This window comes from Capsicum annuum, chromosome 10 (genome assembly GCF_002878395.1).
Source record: "Capsicum annuum cultivar UCD-10X-F1 chromosome 10, UCD10Xv1.1, whole genome shotgun sequence".
Lineage (NCBI taxonomy): Eukaryota > Viridiplantae > Streptophyta > Magnoliopsida > Solanales > Solanaceae > Capsicum > Capsicum annuum.
In genome coordinates, this window is record NC_061120.1 from 153,693,683 (window position 1) to 153,715,026 (window position 21,344).

At 33.8% G+C, this 21,344-nt stretch overlaps 1 long non-coding RNA gene across 1 annotated transcript; it reads right to left on the reverse strand.

Annotated features, from left to right (window-relative positions):
* Positions 1 to 9,160: 9,160 nt before the first annotated feature.
* On the reverse strand, positions 9,161 to 10,179 carry LOC107852446. The gene is made up of 3 exons (XR_007045928.1): positions 10,030 to 10,179; positions 9,862 to 9,942; positions 9,161 to 9,395 (listed from the first exon to the last, which is right to left on the reverse strand). It is a non-coding gene; the product is annotated as an uncharacterized LOC107852446 (long non-coding RNA).
* Between the last annotated feature and the right edge of the window lie 11,165 nt (positions 10,180 to 21,344).

Consider the following 21,344-nt stretch of genomic DNA (forward strand, 5'->3'; position numbering starts at 1 on the left):
TCCTACTTATAATTTATTACAAAATAGATAGAAAATGACACATTTACCCTTAATGAAGAGGTGGGTTTAGAGAGTATAAATGGGGCTGCCTTGTAGTGTTTTTAAGACGCTCAAGGCATGTCTTCACACTTTAATACATACACTCCCTTGGACGAACTTAAGACATGCTCAAACACATCCATCATGAATGTGCCTTGAAGACGTTGTAGTTCCCAAGCTTGGCTCCTAGGGAATGGTATTTAGCTCTTGATATCCGTTTGCCACTCTTTTGTAAAAGCCTTCACACTCTTCCCTCTTGTTGGATATGGTTTGACTATGGCTTCTTTTGCTTGTGCCCTCTTTGCACTTGTATCACTTGTAATCCTTGTGTTTTTTACGATTGTATCATCCTCTCTATATTGAAAGGAATTTGTCCTCAAATTTACACCTTGCAAAACCAAAGAGAGGGAAAACAAGCACACAATCTTCATGGTATGAGGGTTAGCATTAGTGTCACAAATTATATAATCATGCCAAGGGGGTAAACCTTTGGAATACATCCAAAAATCCTTTGTTATGATCATGAAACACTTACTACAAGAATCACAAAGGACTTGGCTAAGATAAACATCAAGGGAAGAGGAGTGCAACCCGAGACCATCACATATGTCAATAAGCCAAGGTTGTTCACATTTGAAATACAACCACGGGTCCTTTGTGTGTGACATGAAAATCTTAGCCTGAATGGTACAAAGGATGTGGTTTTGGAAAATACCAAGAGATAATGAAACTACAATGGTCTTGATATCCTTACTATACCCAAAAGGTAAGACTAGTTTTGGCTTAGAAACCATAAGAGACATTTGTTTCATTACCTCTACAAAGGACCTCATCAAATATGGTGCCACTATTTATCCTAAGGTCCACCTTACCCACATATCATTATCATTCAAACAAAGAAACCAGCCACCAAACTTACTACCACTACACAGTACAAATTCAAAATTAACATGGTTATCGTCATAGGTAAAGAGGTAGTATAGAAAGGAATCAAGTGTGAAGACATCTTGCTGAGGGGGTACACTTTTAAAATATAACCATAAATCCTTTATTTTTCCATGAAACTCATAGTTTGAACATTACAAAGGATAGGGATAAGATAATCATCAAGGAAAGATAAGCATAAGTTGAGGCAACCCCTTTTTTAACCCACTAGTGTTCCGGGATCAAAGGATGGTGTAACCAAGGGTATAAGCCGAGATTATCCAATCCTTTTACTAGGAAATCATCCAAGACTAAAGATTTATGACCTAGAAGTCTTCTATTAAGAGAAAGAACACCTTTATTCACAAGTTTTCCAAGCATATGATTACCTTGAGAAAAACTAGTAGCACGTTTTGTATCACACAAGCTCAAAGGGATATGTCTAATATCATGGTCAATATTACAAGAATGAACACTAACTTGAGGCTTTTGAATCATATCACTCACATGATCAAGTAGTGAACTATCCTTAAAAGCAAATTGACCAACATATACAACAAGAGAACTACCAAGGAAAGATTCATGCTTTCCTACACTATGTAAACCTGAAGCTACTTCACATTGGCTACTACTAGCCTTATCATAACATTTCAAGCCTAAGGAAGTATAGAGTGTAGCGATGATACCTCGGTGTAAGGTATCACTAGCTCGTTTCCCATGTTATTGTGTGGAACCTCTTTTTGATCCTTATTTGATACAATATGAACTTAAAACTGTACATAATAAGGCTCAATTCTAGGCAAAGTGCTAGCATATGGGTTATTGAGTATCAAAGATCCTTTGTGGGCAAATCCCACAAGCACATTTTTTTCCCTTTCCTACTTCACTACCCGCAGTTTCCCCTTCCCTTGCCCTCTTTTCTTTATATTCTTCTTGTATCTCACCACTAAGTTTCTCTCCATCTTGAGGCTTGTCCTCATTCTCCTTGGATCCTAGATCTCCCTCTTTTTCTACTTGGATGGGGTATTTTCGGGTTAGTATAGCTTGGGAAAGAGACATTGGATTTAGTGGAGTGTAGGGTCTTTAAATAGGAGGATTTTGGAGTGGAGGATTCGGGTTTAGGGATGGAATTTGGGTTCTAAGTCCTCCTTGTGGAACTTGGTGGAGTGAGGAACGGCTAGGTCCATCTTGTTCTCGATTTTGGGAGTAAAGATTGACTTAGTTTGTAGCAATTGGTGGATACAATCTTTGGTACAAGGTCTCAGGGGTAATAGTAGGTAAGGTATTTTGAGGGGTATGAGGTCGACAACTCCTTTGGCTTTCCACCCTCTCCAACCTCTCACTCGTTGAGGCCACATCCGAACCTAACTTCTCAACATTTGCCATCATCCTAGCCACGCCTGAGACAAAGTTTCAAGACTAGCTAAGAGGACATTCATAACATTATTGTCCACGGTTGGAGCATTGGAATTTTTGGGTTCCATTTGCAATTGTACCTACAAAACAAGCAAACGTTAGTTCAAAATATGCTCATACATTCTTCACACTCAGCTTCCTCACTTGGCTTTTCAAGTGTTGTAAGCCGGCTATCAACTTGTGAGAACTTGGGAATGAGTCTAATCTTGAGTTGGAGTGGATTTCATTTAAAGACTCAAAGAAGTTTTGCATGCACTTGAACTAAAAACAACTACGAATTATAAATGAGCAAAGCACCACAAGTAACGCTTGACACGAAAGAAGTACTAAAAAACTAGTTCACAACTTAGTAGGTTGTTATTAGTTGTCAACTAGTATAGGAATCAATAAAAATGAAACTAATAGAGACAAGGAAAGAAACTAGGAATGTCCTATGTCTTGAGTTTTGTTATTGGTGTTGCCCACAATTTTTTTTGAATTTTCGCCGTTTGTGGTGTTGTTTTGTTGAATTTGTTGTAGTCCAACTTGAATGATTCAATATTGTTTGTTTGGTGTGATTTTCGGTTTTGGAATGATGAGACAAGGCTTGAGACTCTTTTTTTCAAAGGTCAAAAGGTATCCATCAACTTTTCACCAACTTGCACTAAAATGGCAAGATACCCTTTTGCTTTGTCTTTTGTCCCTTTTCTTTTTTGCTTTTCTTGAAAGATATTTTGACACTCTTTTGGTAAGCAAGCTTTTTGGTGGGTCTTTGTTTCTTTGCCACTTTATTGTTGTCTTGAAAGTAGTCCCAAGACAAACTCAAGACTTTGCCTCTCTCTTCCCTTTTACAAATCAAACAAGCCCATCTCAAGAACAATATGAACAACAACAAGAACACTTTTGAACAACAACAATATCTAATCTGCCCAACCCTTCAACAACACTAAACAAAAGCTCAAATCTTGGACCTTAGAATACAGTGTGCTAGGGAACAACAAGATAACACACGAAACTACTAAGACAAGCAAAATAACAACTAAATCTAGACACAAATTCGGCCAAACAATAACAACACTTCGGCCACGACACCAAACCCATAGAATAACTTTCTTTTGTGAGATTTTTGACCTTGGACACCTCTTCTAATGTTAGAAAACAAAGATCTAAAACTAGAACACACAAAACACATAAAAATCACAAGAAACTAGGGTTCAAATTTTGGCCTAAACACAAAAACGTGGACAGATTACTATTTTTAGAGTTTTTCAGCTTTTCAATACCTTATTTTTTATTTTTGAGTGAACAATCCCAATATTGATCTCGTGGGAACGAAATCAATGATGGCTCTGATACTAAATGATACCAAGCAGTATCTACAAGAGCACAAAATAGTCCACAAACTCACAAAAATAATCCACACGTACAAGACATCAAATGAGAACAGCAAACATACAAACTTGAAAGATAATGAGATAGATAACTTGACACAAAGAGAACTTGTAATGTAGCAACTAAAGTGTGTATCAAACACTAAAACCTCTACAAAACACGTTAAAAGGCACCAAGTTCTTACGCAAACACAAGAGGAACTCGGTTCACTCAAGCACTCACGTTTCTAGCCGATACACACAACACAAGAAGAAACCATTTCTTGTGATGTCAAAGTGGTGGTCTACTCTCTCTTGAGAGTATGGTTCTTTAATGTTACAATATTGATTTTCAAAATAAGTTAACTAAGCAAATAAGACTAAGGGGTTCCTACTTATAGTTTATTACAAAAGAGATGGGAAATGATACCTTTAACCTTAATAAAGGGGGTGGGTTTGGAGTGTATAAATGGGACTGCCTTGTAGTGTTTTTAAGACACTCAAGTCATGTCTTCACACTTTAATACATACACTGACACTCAAGTCATGTCTTCACACTTTAATACATACACTCCCTTGAACGAACTTAAGACATGCTCAAACATATCCATCTTCATGAATGTGCCTTGAAGACGTTGTAGTTCCCCAGCTTGGATCCTAGGGAATGGTCTTGAGCTCTTGATATCCGTTTTCCACTCTTTTGTAAAAGCCTTCACATTCTTCCCTCTTGTTGGATATGGTTCGACTATGGATTCTTTTGCTTGTACCCTCTTTGCACTCATATCACTTGTAATCCTTGTGTTTTTACGCTTGTATCACACATGGTCAATCTCATCACACACATAGAAACCTCTATGATCAGTCTCAACTGGAGAATGCACAACTAGGCCCGAACGACCACCCTGAACTGCTGAACTAAAAGGTCCAACACCTGAACTCTGTAAGGCCACCTGCACTGGCCTACACTATCCATGAGAACCACTAAAATCTCTACCATAGGGAGACTAACCTCTGAACTCACAAAAATGATGCACCTTCTTGGTGCCATCCTTAGATACTTGAAGAATACCCTCTATCATCTTAGCGTGATCCACCATACTCTGAAAGAAAGCCCTAAGCACAACCATCTTAGACATAGCCAACTAAAGGGAGACATCCAAACCTTTCATAAACTTCTGAATCTTCTCAGACTCGATGGAAATACTATTATAGGAATATCTGGACAAGGCATGGAAGCATGCCTCATATTCAACAATTGTCATGGAGCGCTGCTTCAAATGATCAAACTCGTCCCGATACGGTCTCTCAAACTGAAAGGCACTAATCTCTTTAGGAAAGCCTCAGCGAACTGATCCTAAGTCATCTTGGGAGAATCACAAGGTCTATAATCAACAAGCAATCTCCACCAATCTCTCATTGTATCTCTCAACTGATAAGAGGTATAAGCAACTCCATTCGCGTAAAAAGAGTAAAACACAACTCAGAAAATAAGGTATGAAAGAACTTCGCATGATAAAGAATAAAATGAGAAAATTTTCCTAAAGACGTTCTATAGCCTCTCCAAGATAGATACGAACGTCTACGTACCGATCCATGAAACTCTTTTAGACATCTCGTTCTTACACCGTTAAGACTAATGAAACCTAGCTGCTTTGATCCAATTTATTACAACCCAAAAACGAGGGTCATGATGACACTTGTCACGGCGTACCTTGACAAGTAAGTCTATCACCCAAACTGTTACGAAAAGAGGAAAAGACAGAAATATCCCAAAGTAAGGCTTCTAGAACGAAGTCGAACCATATAAGAAATCATAACAATGCAAAAAAAAATTATCCAAAATATCAATCATGCCCAAAATCAAATGTCAATAGTGTAAGAACGACTAATACAATCCAAGAGTCAAATACATCAGAAAAATAACCACAAAGGAATAATAAATGTCTCTGAATACTAATAAAGACATATCTACTATAGAAAGATAGACGTGAACTTTGGATGCATGAATGTCCAACTGCTACCTTGGAAGCTCCAACAATCGCTCGAGTCAATCAAGCTGAGGCGCACTCGAGCTAGGACCTGCACCGAAAGAGCGCAGTAGGCATGAGTACGATCCATTTGTACTCAATAGGTATCATAGGCCAACCAAGCAAAGTAGTAAATAAAGTATACAAAATATACACTAAGGGCATGTCACCTGCAATCAGAAAATATCCCACAACAGTAGCCCACACTGCTTGCACAACAGTTCTAATATATCTCACATATATTACAATAACACACCAAGATATAGAACACAAGTATACATTATGTCACATAGAAATAGAACAAGAGAGAACATATAGATACAAGATCATCAAATACAAGTAAAAGAAGGTAAGACAAATACATAGATGACAAGTCAATAAGGCAATACAACAAAACATAAACACAATAAAGTAAGTGCAATGTATATGATGATGATGATGCACGAGGTCGTCGTACAACCTCCGGGATCTTTGCACAATCCCCGTATACACCTATAGAGCTAAAGCTTCCTGACGTAGGACTCATAGGGGGTTCGTCAACCCTTATACAATCCACATATCTCATATCTCCTTTTCGGCACATCCCTCGGAAAGGGTTTTATAAGGTGTTATAACATTTTTTAAAAAGGTGTTGCCAGTGTTTCTCAGATGTTGCCACGGTGGTACCAATGTTTCATGAATAAGTATGATATGAAGATGTAATGCTCACAACCAATCACAATGAGTATTTTCACGATCAGCCACAATGATACATTTCCACAACCACATGAGCCAATATTAACTCATTATTTTCATTTCATCCATGAATTTCCACATGTCTCATATGCCAATAAAGTATGAATATAATCAGAATACACCAATGGTACCATATTAAGCATTTTAATAACACAATACAATTATTCACATGTATTCAAGGCTATCAATATCACATAGGACCCCACACGGTCACACATATCACATAATAACTCAATCTCAACAATTACATCACATATAGGCCTCCACACGGGCACAACACATAAATAGTCATATTTTATGATTAGTTTCCACCCTTAACATATATTTTGTATCATCATTTACTACCCAGCCCAGTCTGAAAGAGTTAAGTCGTAACTTACCTCGAAAGTCAAAATCGGTCCGCTATACTTGAACCCACGACCTTACTTTTTACGAACAACCCCAAACTTCACTAAAAATATCAAATATGAAATCTATGCGTCAAGACAAAATCACCAACACTCATATTGACTACTTTTGGTTCGGGATCAAAACGGACTCCCAACATGGGTTTTCAAAAAAAAGGGAAAATCAAAACTTTACTTCAAAAACATGTTCCCCATATTTTTAGAAACCTACAGCTGAAAACTCAAGTTAAATTGAGTCAAAAACGGGGTTCAAATCGAAGAAAAAATATTTTTGAGCTTTATCGAGTAAAATTTTTGAAATTCGGGTTAAAATCAAGAATCGGAGTTGTTTTAAGGGTTAAATTGTTTTAAGGGTTAAAGTGATGAAGAACTAGTAATTATAAGATAAAAATATTATTCAAGTGAAAAGAAGTGAAATTGGGGTTTAAAGTCAAGCCCTAAGATTTTTGGGGTTTTAACAAATTAATCAAGAAATTATTAAGAAAATAGTGAATTCTTACATTTAATCCATAATAAAACCAAGAAAAAGGTGTTAATCTAGCTTTCCAAGCTCTCACAAACTTTACTTTTAAGTTCCCACACTATTTTAGGGTTTAACTCCCAAGAGCCAAGATGAAAATGAACAAAATGGGCCAAAAAGGGTGAAAATCTGCTATTTATTGCAGATTTTCTGCAATAGTAGTTTTTTTTGTTGGTTGATCGGACTTCGACGGGGTGCTCGAAATTTATGTGGAGTCCGATACATGCAAACGAACTATACATCCATACTAAATTCAACATTCCAGATGCGATGGCAATATCAGATTTTAAAAAAAACACCATTTTTAAAAAGTTGACCCCCGAAATCCAAAATCATAATTTTCCAAACGAGGATCGACATGAGATTTAAAAGCCGTAAAATCATATCAAATATGCTCACACTCTAAAATTGATATTCAGAATCTGCTGGCGAAGTTAGATTTTCCATCCGAGGTCGTTTCAATCAAATGTGGGTCCCACACCCATATTTCTAATTTTCCAACTTTCCGACCAATAGGTCGAAATGAGCTCGGGTGCACCGAGACCTGAATCGAAGTTCTACTTAGCCTAAAATCAATATTTCAGAGCTACTGGCGTAGTCCATTCGGTCATCCATCGCACAGATCAAAAAATATCTGCATAAGTTCAAAATAAGGCTCTCGAAGCTATCAAAAACTACAATATTGCATAAATGATACCAAAATGCATCGAAAATCATGTCAATCACTCCCACACCCCAAAAATATCATAATGCAACTACGGAAAGGGATAAAATAGTTAAATCACACAAAATCACAAATATCACATATTTCATTAAATTTTTAAGTCGTTACAATTTCATCACATACATAAAAGAAAAAAGAGATACAACGGCAGATATAATTTCGCTGGAATACAATCAAAAGAACACGTCAATATTAGGCTAGTCAACTATGGAAGGCCAAAGGCCCTCCTTCAATTGCTCAAATTGACTCACATATTGAAGAAGGTTGTTGTAGAGGCAGCGATTTCCTACAAATGCCAAGAATGTTAAAAGGAGAATGCCACCATTCAGATAGATACCAAGCATTCTCAAATCACACATTCTGAGAAACTTTCATTGTGCACAATACACTATCAGGATCATTTATCATGTTACTCACATAACATCGAACTATGCTTTTGGCGTTTAAGTTCTTCAATACTGCTTGTTAAATCTCACCTAGATCAGTTTTGTAGGTTTCTCTGTTAAGAGAAACTTTCTTGCAGTCTTATGAAGAAACAAATGATCTGATGCAATTCTGATCTGTGTTAAAAGCATATCAGTGAACTTAGATCAACTTAACACACATAAACTGTCATATTTCCTTAAGCAAGTGAAGTAAGATTTAAAGAGCCTTGTGATTTCTTTTTGAGTTCTCTAATCATGTTACGACTACAGATACAGAGGCACTACCATAAGACTTCACGAATGGGCAACGAATAAACTTAAATAAAGTCGGTATTACCCCATCTCCATAATAGGCTCTAGCAAATGCCAGTGCTATTTCTTGATTTTCAAAATATTTACAAAACTTGTCACAATGAAAGCTACCCACCGCCAACCAGAAACTAAACAATGAAAGAAATATCAGAGAGGGTCTTAAATTATCCAGTAGTTTGGCATGCAAAAGTAATCGACTAAGCAAATAATCAAGTACATAAACCTCACCCCACTCCCTATTTTTCAGAAACTGAATGACGGAAACCAACTAACAAGGTTATAAAAGAAAGGATTAAATGAGGTTTCTCTTATAGAATTTCAAGGAGTGAAGGAGTCATTTCAGAAGTGTAACTAAAGAACAAAATCAAGGCACAACTATTTCTTGATAACATCTAATCTGAAAAGCAGCATTACTAAGTCTAATCTTGCGAAATTTCTCCTCATTGGGATTTGTAGCGACAATCTTTGCATAAGTTAGCAACGTGTTGAAAGCAGTCTTGACATTGGCATCATCATCCTGGATCGCAAGAGGAAAATAAAGTTAGAATGACATCTCATTCATATCAAAAACCCACCAAAGGAATGTAGAATGTCACTCATAGGTTACTAAGTTCCTAGGGAGTATTTGTTGATTACTTTTCAAAAGAAAAAGCTTCCTAATGTGATACACTAAGGAAAGAAAGAAAAAAGAAGTATCCATTCTATCCTTGTATTTGAAAATCATTATATTTTCTCTAGCTTCCTAATGCGATACACTAAAGAAAGAAAGAAAAAAGAAGTATCCATTCTATCCTTGTATTTAAAACTCATTATATTTCGTCTGCTGAACTCTTTTGAGTTCGAAAACTGAGGGTGGACGAGCAAGTAAGCTTTACTTTGTTTTTAAAAATAAAGATAAGTTGGTGCACCTTGAACCTCTCTGTTTCGAAGCTCAAACCTGCAAGAAAGTACTCTATGTATCCAAAAAACAACTGAATGATTACCTTGTGGGTTTGTTTAAGAGTTCACAGGCACTCTCTCATCAGCTCTGCCTTTGTAGCTGGTCTGACAGGCAAAAATGAGCTCTAACAAAAATACATACAAAAAGTTTGAGTACAATATATGTCTGAATCGGACAAAACAATAAACAGAGTTTTTGAATAAATAGACACCTTTTCCTCCACAACAGGTGCAGTAGAAGGTTTGGGGGAAGCGGGATCTTCTGGTGGCAAACCGAGCTTCTTCTTCTTTCTACCTGTGACGGTAAACACAATTGTTTCAACATGACAGAAGTGGCAGCAGGTAACTATGTTGTGAGGATTGCACTTTTTAAAATTTTGTACCAAATTAAAATAGATCAAACAAACTGGAACAAATAGAATATTAACAGAATGGTGCATTTCTAAGAAAAAAATACCAAACTTGTAGATGTTAAATTGTGCTTCTGAATATATATATATATATATATATATATGTATGTATGTATGTATTTTCAAAATTCAAACTTCTAAAATTATGTTTTAACCAAAGATTATTTTCATAAGCTTCTAATAATTATAAGAAACTTATAAAATTCATTGAAATTAATTTATAAACCATTACGCATATTATGTCATACCAAAGTTGAATTCCTTATTTAAAATTTAGTCCATTACATAATATAATATTATTGATGAGTAAAGTTTTAAACTATGGCTTGAGATTACTTTTAATTAAGATATTTCAATGAAATAATAAATTACAATGGGATTGAACTGATATGGAAACAATTGACACGTTTAGTTCATACTCAGAGAAAAGAGTTTAATTAGTTAGTGCTATTTATTTATCGGATTTTGATTTGATATTGAATTTTAACAAATTAAAAAAGATTTTGAATCTTATATTAATAGGCTAAAGATATGTATAATGTATCAAAATGCTCTTTAATTTTGCAGAATTGATTAAAAAGTTGTCAAAAATAAAGAGACGTTCTCCTTTTAAATGGATCAAAATGTATGGAGTACTATATTAATAATAATAATAATAAAAAAGATACTGATAAAGATGAAAAAGTATTCATTTAATTTTAAAACTATATATACTAAAGATAATTCTAAAATTATAATTTATTTAATTTAATTGGTACGTTTGTTCATATTATATCATAACGTTATAATTGGTACACTTAACTACACATATCTTTTTACAACACATTTACAATCTTCAAAATAAAATATATTATTTTGAGGTAGTATATTCTCTCATCAAGTATAAATCATGTTTTTTTTTTAAAAAAAAAAATACTAAATTATCCTCTTGATTTTATAGTATATAAAACTAGATTTGAAACCATAATGTTTTCATTTTTATCACTTTGTAAAGAATAATATGATTATTTTTAACTTTCATCAAATGGGTTGAATTTCATTTGCTAAACCCCTTCAAAATAAATTTATATATGGATCATTTTTTATTTTTTAGTTGTTTTGTATGATTCTATAAAAAAACATTAATATAATTATCACTTTATTATAATGTGTATCTTTATTATCATTTTTTATTGTGCTAATTTGAAAATATTGATGATCATTTTAAAAACTAATTAAATACTTATAAATATATTTAAAATATTAACATTGGGCCCGTAAAATGGGCCCTTCATTATCTAGTTATTTATTTATTTATTATATAGAAAGATGTGCAATGGAGTGACCAATGACACAACTGAAATTAAGCTCAATCAATAAGGGTAAAGTGATAAATTGACATACAAAATATCTCTAAGGACAACTCTAAATGCATTTTACTTCATCATTCCAATTTCAATAAAGCTCTTCCATAACTCCAACAATATTCATTAGTTTTCATTAACTTTTTTCTTCATTATTGCAGGACGCTCTTCTTCATTTTCTCGGTTAGATGACGATCAAGGGTAAAAATATCATTGCAGTAATTTTATAATTTAACAGCATAATCCCGCTTCAAACAATTGTACAACATACAAAGATAATATTAAATTTTTAAAAAGTCATTCAAGTTGTACTAAATTCTAATGGATACGAGGAAACCATACATTAAGACAACGTACGTGTAAAAGTGTGGACTCAATTTTTGTCTTCGAATGGTCATCAATTATCACTCTTATCAGAGAAGCTTTTTTTTTTTCAATAGGTAACATTCAATACCACACACTTTTTTTATTCTTTTAAATTAATCTGAGATTTAATCTAATTACTTTTTGCAATAGCTTCACTTTAATTCATAACATAGCTGATGTGAGTATTAACTATTTATTATTTTAGAAATTAAATAAATTAATTATTTTTTAATTTTTTTCTTTAATATAATAAAAATTGAATGAAATCAGTGTGATAAAAACAAATAGTCTATGTCAAATTGAAATAAAAATAATAAATAAAAATAATTTATTCAATTATTATTTTTAATATTTAGTAGCGCATAAAAATATCAAGACAAATAAATGAATCAGGAATGCTTGAAATTTAAAGTAACATAAGTAGACGTTTGGTCATAAATATTATTCACAGTATTTTGTAATACATTTTTCACTTTATTTTGGAATATGTGTTTGACCATAAATATTTCAAAAGACTTTTTCACTATTTTTGGATTTTTGAAAAAACACATCTAAAAACCTGAAGAGGTGTTCCACTGTTTTTGAATCCACTTTTTATACTTTTTAATATATATTTTTAGAAAAATAATTCTTTTATTTTCATAAAATTACTCAATTTTCATAAAACTCTAAATATTTTCAAATTTATTTTCAGTTTTTATATTTTTTAACTTCAAAAATACTCATTTTCAAAATACTATGGTCAAACGGGTCCTAAGAGTATTTCCTAAGTTTAAAAATTATAGCTCTTCATCTAAATAGAGAATCAAGTCTGTATTTTGTTTCATTTTAAACATTAACAAATATTTTAAATAGTTGAATTAATGTAAGTTTGATTTAATTTTGAGTTGCCGAATCAAATTTGATAAAAAGAATAAAGTATTCTTGAATCCAATTAATATATATTGATACTAGAATATATTTAAATCATCAACATGAATAGTGGTGCAGTGTTGACACTGTTTCACCCTTAATCAGAGGTATTAGATTTGAGCCTCGGGAATGAAGAAAATTCTGTTGGGAGTGACCCCTTACAGTGCGCGATCCGAATTAGCCGGGACTTCAATACGAGTACCAAAAATTGAGTGAAAATAAAAAAAAAAGAATCTTTACATTTTTAAATTGATCAAATCTAAATTTAGTTAACCATAGTAAATTATTTTTCTTATTTTCTTTATTTTTTAATTTTAAGATACCAATTAATACTTAAAATTTTGTCAGAAATAGTCTTTTTACCTCTGAGAGTGGAGGTAAGGTTGATGTACATTCTACCATTCTCAAATCTATTTTGTGAAACTGTATATTGGATATGTTCTTATATCAATTAAAACTTAATATTATTTCAATAATTGACAATATTGTACAAGTAACAATTCATGTACAAATAATAATGAAGAAAGTAGTACAAGAACCATGCTCTTTGTAGATCTTCCAAAGAAAATAAAGGAGTTAGGAACACTATAGGAAATTCATTAAATGTACGATGTGATTTTTGACTTCCTTGAATAAAGTATATTTCACATATAATTCAATTCAATCTAACAAATAAAATTATATTTTAAATCGTGATAAATTTATGTCATTATGCGATATTGAAAAATAAATTAAATTTTAGATCATTAGTGCTTTAGAACAGTAAGCAATGAGTGTATTCATAATAGTTAACAACAAAACTTAAAAAATATTTGTGCGTTAGGTAACTTTGCATACAATATTTTACTTATGCTAAAATTTAGTTGGTACCAGTATTGGTCAAAATGCAATATCATATTTTTGTCAATAATTTTTAGATTTTGTTTAATAGGCAAAATAATAGCGAAGATCTAAACTTTTTTATATATACAAAATAAATGTAAAGTTTGTAATCAGTTATATTGGGCCCGTTTACGGGCCTTAAAATTATCTAGTATTATTTTAGTACTATATAGAAAGGTGAAGCAAGGGACGACCAAGGGCAGAATAGTAAATAAGCATATTATTGAGGGCAAAACAGTCATTAGATCTAGCTGATATACTTCTCATATCTCTAGAATCATCATCTCTTCCATCTTCAATTTCTCTTCATCTCTAGAACCATGAGTAAAGGCCCAAAATCATACACTATCTTTGTCTTAGACACAAAATAATACATATTCTTTCAACTAGAGCACTAATAATCCTTTTTATTTAGTTAAGTGGTGCATTTTTAGTCATAACTCTAACACCGTTAATTTTTTTAACAGCAGTCAAATCACCTTTCTATCACACTATTTTTTTCTTCCAGAAAAACCTCGCCTGTAAAATGTTGCTGACAAGGGCTTGAATCAGTTTGAGTCTTGAGATTTTCTGTGTCACTAGTCACTGTGATATAGTCATAAGGGCATAAGTTCTTGGAGATCTCTTGTGTTCATGGACTGAATGCACAACCAATGAGGAAGGAAAAAATATATTCCAATAAACACAAGAACTTCGAGATCAGCCTCTTCACCAACAACTGACCGACGAGGACAAACCAAGTATATTTGGGTTACAAACCATAAGTTGTATAAGGAAGCAATTACCAACATCAGCTTGACAGAGTTGATAACTCGTAACTTGAGCAGTTTCAATGGCTTCACTCCATAAGATAGTTGCGACCCAAAAATGATACGTTAAAGACAGACTAAGCAACTGAAACGAAAGTAAAATATCATTGAATAATCCATCAGTAAACACCTGTTGATGTAAATAAAGTCAGTTATCAAGCAACAACATAAAAAGTAAACCATACCAATAACATCTGGATTTATTGGTGCGTGACCTTTCCACCAACCTGTGCTCAATATCCAAGTGTATTGAGGGAAAATCTTTTGATTTATACACGTCCTGACTTCTTTTATTCTCTATTCCTAGTCCTTTCACTCTTTATTCTGTCAAACATCCTCATATTTAGAAACAAGTTCCTTTGCTCTTTATTCTGTCAAACGTCCTCATCTTTAGAAACGAGTTTTTTTACTCTTCATTCTATCAAACGTCTTTGCATATCTGGTATGTATTTTGATCCATTCGAGTTTATTCCATCTGCTCTTTTCTTGATAAGAAGCTCCCTAAATTTGTTGTATATGGATATTCAAGTTCTTAGTGATTTAACTCTTTTTTTCTCTATTGTAAAAGTTATTTGTTGTTTTCTTGGCGGAGACAAGAAAATGCTCAGACTAAATTGCAACTTTCTGTTAGTATAATGCTTATTGTTTAGGCATAGGAGGTCATCACTGTTTTCTTGTTAGACAAAATATTTTGTGAAGTTAATTAGTGGACTTTGTATGTCTTACTCATTTTTATACTTAATAAAGTCGAAACGTTGTTCATTGTTAATGTTTTAGGTGGCAACCTTTTACGATTATGTTCCTATTCCAAAATCTCTTTAAGTGGAACGTTTCGCAAATGTGACATTTAATCACCTTAAAGAAGTTAACTCGGAAGGTTTTGTAGTCTAGGAGCCTGAGTTGCAGCGTATAAAGCTTCTCTTAGGCAAAATCTTCGATGCTAATGAAAATTCTAACCAACCTCTACCGACCTGCTGAAGATTCTGGAATCACTTAACGTAGAAGTTAATGTCATCTTTTATCTTCATGAGTCTTATCGGACCATGAAATTAATAGATTGAAAAAATTATTGATATAGTGATATAGAGAAGTCTAAATTATTAATGCAGCGTTGATGCCTCAAGGCTTATTTGCTATGTTTTTGCATTGATTTCCTTTGTTTAATGGTGCTCGTATTTACCTGATATGAAGATGGGAAGGCTTCTGTTAAAAAAATTAATGATGTTAGGATTGTGTCTACAAATGCACCAATTTTTTTTAAAAAAAGGACTATTAGTGCACCAGTTGAAAGAATATGTATTATTTTGTGTCTAAAGTAAAAGATAATGTATGATTTTGGGCCTTTACTCCTACAATCATCGACTCATATCTACAATTTCATCTCTAGAATCATCATTTTTTCTTTATCTTTTCATTCGATCATTTATAGGTATATCTTCATTGCAATATATGGTAACATTTAATTTTATTGTCTTCGATCTTATTAATTCTCGGAATCTCATTGTTAAATTCATTTTGATTTTTGCTTGTTCTTGCAATTTTAGGTTTGCTTCTCTTTCTGTCTTCTTATTGTATTTTTGTGCTCACTTTGTCTTCTTCTATTAGGTTGTTATACTTCATAATTTAATGGCTGATTTTTCTTTGTTACTGTGATTCAATGATAAATTTCTAATATTTAATTATGGAAGTAGGTCTTGCTATCTAGATCAGAGACAAAAGTCAGAATTACAAAAATCAATTAAACTTCTGAAGGATACAAGTGTAAAGTTGGAGGTACTGCATTTTTTTCTTGGTTTGATGTTTGATTCGTTGACTTATATTTTTTTTGGTTTGGATTGATCCATTTTAACTGGTATGCTTGGGGAGCAAATGTTTGTCAAGCTGGAAAAGTTAGTGATAACTGCCTATATGATTAGTTTTAGAAAACTATATTACGTTGTAGACAAACCCGTTCAAGAAGCGAAGTAAATCTTATTCTTAGCTGATCATTGCAGAATAATACGGTAGCAGCTGAAGGAGAGGTGATACGAGAAAGGACAAAACTCAGGTTTGCATATCTGGCTGCATTGTTGTGTTTACTTCATGACTAGAATATCTGAATAGGCTGGATTTTGTGTTCGATCTTTAATGGTTTATACAGGCAAGCAGGCAACAAATCCGTAGTGCCATACAGTCAGCGTACAAGATAGAAAGGCAAGCGGCATGTTTGGAATTAAAAAGGAGAGGACCAGAAATAGAGATGATGATGAACGTCATTGAACTCGAGATTATGACCAGTAAGAGCTATAGCACTTTTAAATTTTAGCATTTATATTGCTTTTTTATTTCAATTTGGATTCATGTTACTGTTAAGGGGCGGATTCAGACTTGAGAATCATTTTTAATGATCTTTAAATTTCAAATTATTAAAGTTCAGAAAAAAAAAAAGAAATTTCAAATTATTGTTGATTGGTAGTGGAAGTATGCTTCATTTTTTAGTTTGATATTCATATGATTTTGCTTGAAAGGCACAGAGATAATGACAAATATAGAGAGATCGGCATACACACAGGTCTCTCTCAAAGGGTAGATCTAAGCGTAGATCAATGTCTCGATCACGTTTTCAATCCAAGAGGTTAGTTGTCTACGCATGTATCTTTTCACTGGAGCATTTTCATGTTATATTCTCTCTTTTTATTTCCTAATATTCACTTAAGACAAGTTTTTTTAATTTGAACTTCAGTTTATAGTTGGCTCTACCCTGTAAATACTAATTTATTGTAAATTTGTCAAACTTATATAGGGGTTATTGATCTGTTTTTGAATTTTATACCCAAACATATTCCAAGGTTCTTAATTAATATTGTTTGTCACAGGAGATGCTGTTGATGGAGATGCAGTACACACTGACCAAAATAACACAGAGAGAAAAAGGTTGCAATATTTCTTCACTGCTCACTAGAAGGTTGACCCTATAACTGGTAAGAGAATAGTCATCTGAATCTACTACCAATTATGGAAATAAATATGACTGCTTAATTGGTTCCAGTCCTTTGTTCGTAAAGAATGTTGCCTAAACTTTTAAAGAGGAACACCCATCATTTGCGGCTATCAGCTCATTACTTTCATGTATCCTTTTTTTTAGTTGCAAAATCCTCCGAGTTGTTCTCCAATGAACAAGGTTCTTTCTCCCATTTCAAACCCTGGCTTCCTGAATTCCATATAGTTCATTACTTGAATGGAGATATAAGAACCTTTAAAATATCCTGTTACTACCTACTACCATTTTATGAAAGTACACTTAACTACTTAGTAGTGGAGATCACAAGGATTTGGAGCTGATGTTAACTTGATTCAAGTTATGTGGTCTTTATTTGAGAAAGAACTTAGGTGTCCAGGTGCATTTTGTTCAGATGTACAATGAAATATGGATCTAAAATAAAGCTGCGGAGTAAAATATGTGATAATTTATTCAATTATATATTGTTATGTAAATACAGAGTTTAACCTGAAAATATTTGTATGCAGGGGAGATATTTACTTTTGGCTACTCACAGACACCGCCTTACGCTACGTATAAAGTCATTTACAAGGATGGTGTCATGCAAGATCCAGTTCCAATAACAATACCAGCATCTGTTCTGGTGCATGACTTTGCTATTACTGAAAATTATGCAATTATGATGGATCTTCCATTGTACTTCAGACCAAAGGTATGCCATCTTCGCAATTTATTTTTCTATTAATCTATACTTGCAGAATTTTGAGTTCGCTCTCCCGATGACAATGATAGAAGTTATTCTGGTGAAGCAGCATCGTTCTTGTTTATAAATTTAAGTTCTCGGAGATGGTGGAGTTGTCTTATAAGCAAAGGGGTTAAGTAAAATAATGGCTAAAATGGAACTAAATGATTTTGAATTTCTCACCTCATGCTTTTTTTCCTGAATTTAATCACAAAAGTGAGATTAATAGGCTATGTATTTCTTAGGAAATGGTGAAAAACAAACAGCTGACATACAACTTTGACCCCACAAAGAAGGCTTGCTTTGGAGTTCTTCCATGCTACGCAAAAAATGAATCCCTAATTGATACAAGAATAATGGATGCCTTATCTTTTGATGACATCATTCAAAGTTACTATGTGAAGAATTAAGCTTTGGTCGAATGGAGGGCATGGGATCATACTTGGAGGGGACGTTTTGCGCCTACCATTGATTAAACCCAAGAGTGGAAGATTGCTTGGAGCCTTGAAGACTTAAGGACTCTCGGGTTTGGACCACCTTTGTTGGTTCACGGTTTTGGTTCCCTTTACTAAGGGCATTTTGGTCACTTATCTTTAAGGTCATTTTGGACAATTCATATTGTCTTCCAACACACCAAGGCCACTGTAATACCCCAAGAAATCCAAACCACTATTAGATCCATGTACCAAGCTCATGCATAGTAAATCATGGTTCTTTTATAGTTTTATGAGTAGGTTAGATGTATATTAAGGCTTCAAATAACTCCCATCTATCAGACGAATCAAAATATTCCTCACCGATCGAATTCTTGAGAAAAATATTGTCATAGTCAGATTCAAACGAGCATATATCTCATTATACTTGGAATTTTTGAACTCATGACCTATCAACAGATATATAATTGAATTATCTTTCCAACGATACCAATTTCTCCTAAATCCGATATCGGAGCAAAGAGTTATTTCTATTTTACTACAGCATGTCAGGTTGGAAACTGTGTGATGACATTCGTGGTAGCTTACCACATTTGTGACGCCCTACCACGAAGGTCGTCAGCCTTAGGAAGAATCCAACTCCTGTGTGATGACATTCTTGGTAGCTTACCATATTTGTGATGCGCTACTACGAAGGTCGTCAGCCTTAGGCAGAAACCAGCTCTTAAGTGATGACATTCGTGGTAGCTTACCACATTTGTGATGCCCTACCACGAAGGACGTCATACTTAGGCAGAAACCATCAGTTCTAGCTTCTGTATGATGACATTTTTGACGGCTTACCACATTTTTGATGCCTTGTCACAAATGTCGTCAGCTATGATTTTCAGCAATTGGGAATTTATTTCATAAGGGTATTTTGGTCTTTTTCCTTCACTTTCCACGACTTATAACCCTAAAAGAACGTATTATCTTCCATTCTCTTTAGTTAAAACATCTTAAAAGCCCTCTCTTATACTTTCAACCACAAGATTAGAGTTTTCTCTCAAGATCATCTCCTCAGGAACAAGAGCATTCTTTCCCAAAGGGGTTAAACCCTAGTTAAGAAAAATCAAGGGCAAGACTAAGGATTTCTTTAGGAACCTTCAAAAACATTAGATCTCTTTCAAGATCAATCTTTAAGGTATGAGTAGTGTTCATCTATAGATTCAATTCATTCATAGAGTTCAAGAACCATGCTTTTAAATGTTATTTTGTAAACTTTTGTGGTGATATAAGCATGTACATGTTGATGATTGTTGTTCAAGTTTCAAGATGATATCTAAGGATATTTTTTATGGAATATATGTGATTGTTGGTTGAAAATCATGAACTTTGGGTGGGTTGAACTAATGCAAGTATGAAATCCACCTGTGCCTTAAAGAATGCATGTAAGGTGTTTGATAAAATACCTAGAATGTTAGAAGTTCATATTTACACGATTTCATGATATCTAAATGACAAGTCCATGTTAGTGATACACTTCAATATGAATGCCCATGCTATTTATGTATTCTTATGGTGATGGAATAAAATATGTATGATGATGGAAATATGAATTTTGCGTGCGAATTATAGCCATGCTTTCCCTACCATGTTTGAGGTGTTGATTAAATACATGAAGTATACTATCCCCTACTTATGATATAGCGAATTGTGGACTCCAATCTTGTGATCAATTCATGTCAAGTGTGTCAGTTTCCTTCTATCGAGTCTTGGGGGTATTCTTACCCGAAAAATATAGCTGTGTGCCTAGAGCCATGTCATGTTGTCATGATAATATCAATCAAGCTATAATCTATAAAACTCAGTCAGTCATGTGTCTCAGGAAACCTTAGAAATCTCATGATCTCAGTTAACTCTCAGATAATAGTACTACTCCGTCAGTCAACGTAAGTTAGTTAATCTGTCCATGTACAGTCAGTTGACTCATGTTTATTCTCTTCAGATGGGAGTAGGAGTTAGCACCGAGTGAAACCAAGGATGGGAACTTACCTGTATATAAGGGTGTGATTCTTAGCAGTCATCCTTACGTTCCAAAACTATGTAGCCAACATAGGTTGAGACATCGTAGCTTGTTATATGAGGATAAATGAGATGGCTTAACCTGTTATATGAGGGTTCCCACCATTCTCACTAGAGTTACCTGTTATATGAGGGTTGTTCACATATTGTCCTTACCAGTGGCACGATATTGACACCCTTCCAGTCAGGGCAGAGATTGGACCCCATCTTAGCCATAATGGCACATATAGGGCATGTCGATTAAATAACTACCTCCTACAGTTTCAGTATCAGTCTCAGTAAAAGAAATTAGACAGTTCTTCAGATATCAGTATACCAGGACTGTTAGATACAATCAAATTCAGTTATAGCACAGAACTCAGAGATTTCAACCAGATTCAGGGCTGTCAGGTACAGTCATCCATGTTATCAAAACTACGATTCCAGCCATGTATTAGCGTACAAATTTAGCCATTATGTACTCATGATCTTAGTTACTATGTATGTATATTTGTACTCTTACGTTCATATCAGTAAGTCAGTAGTATTATTCATGCACGTAAACCCTTGCATTAGCCTACCTCACTCGTATACTCAGTACTCCAG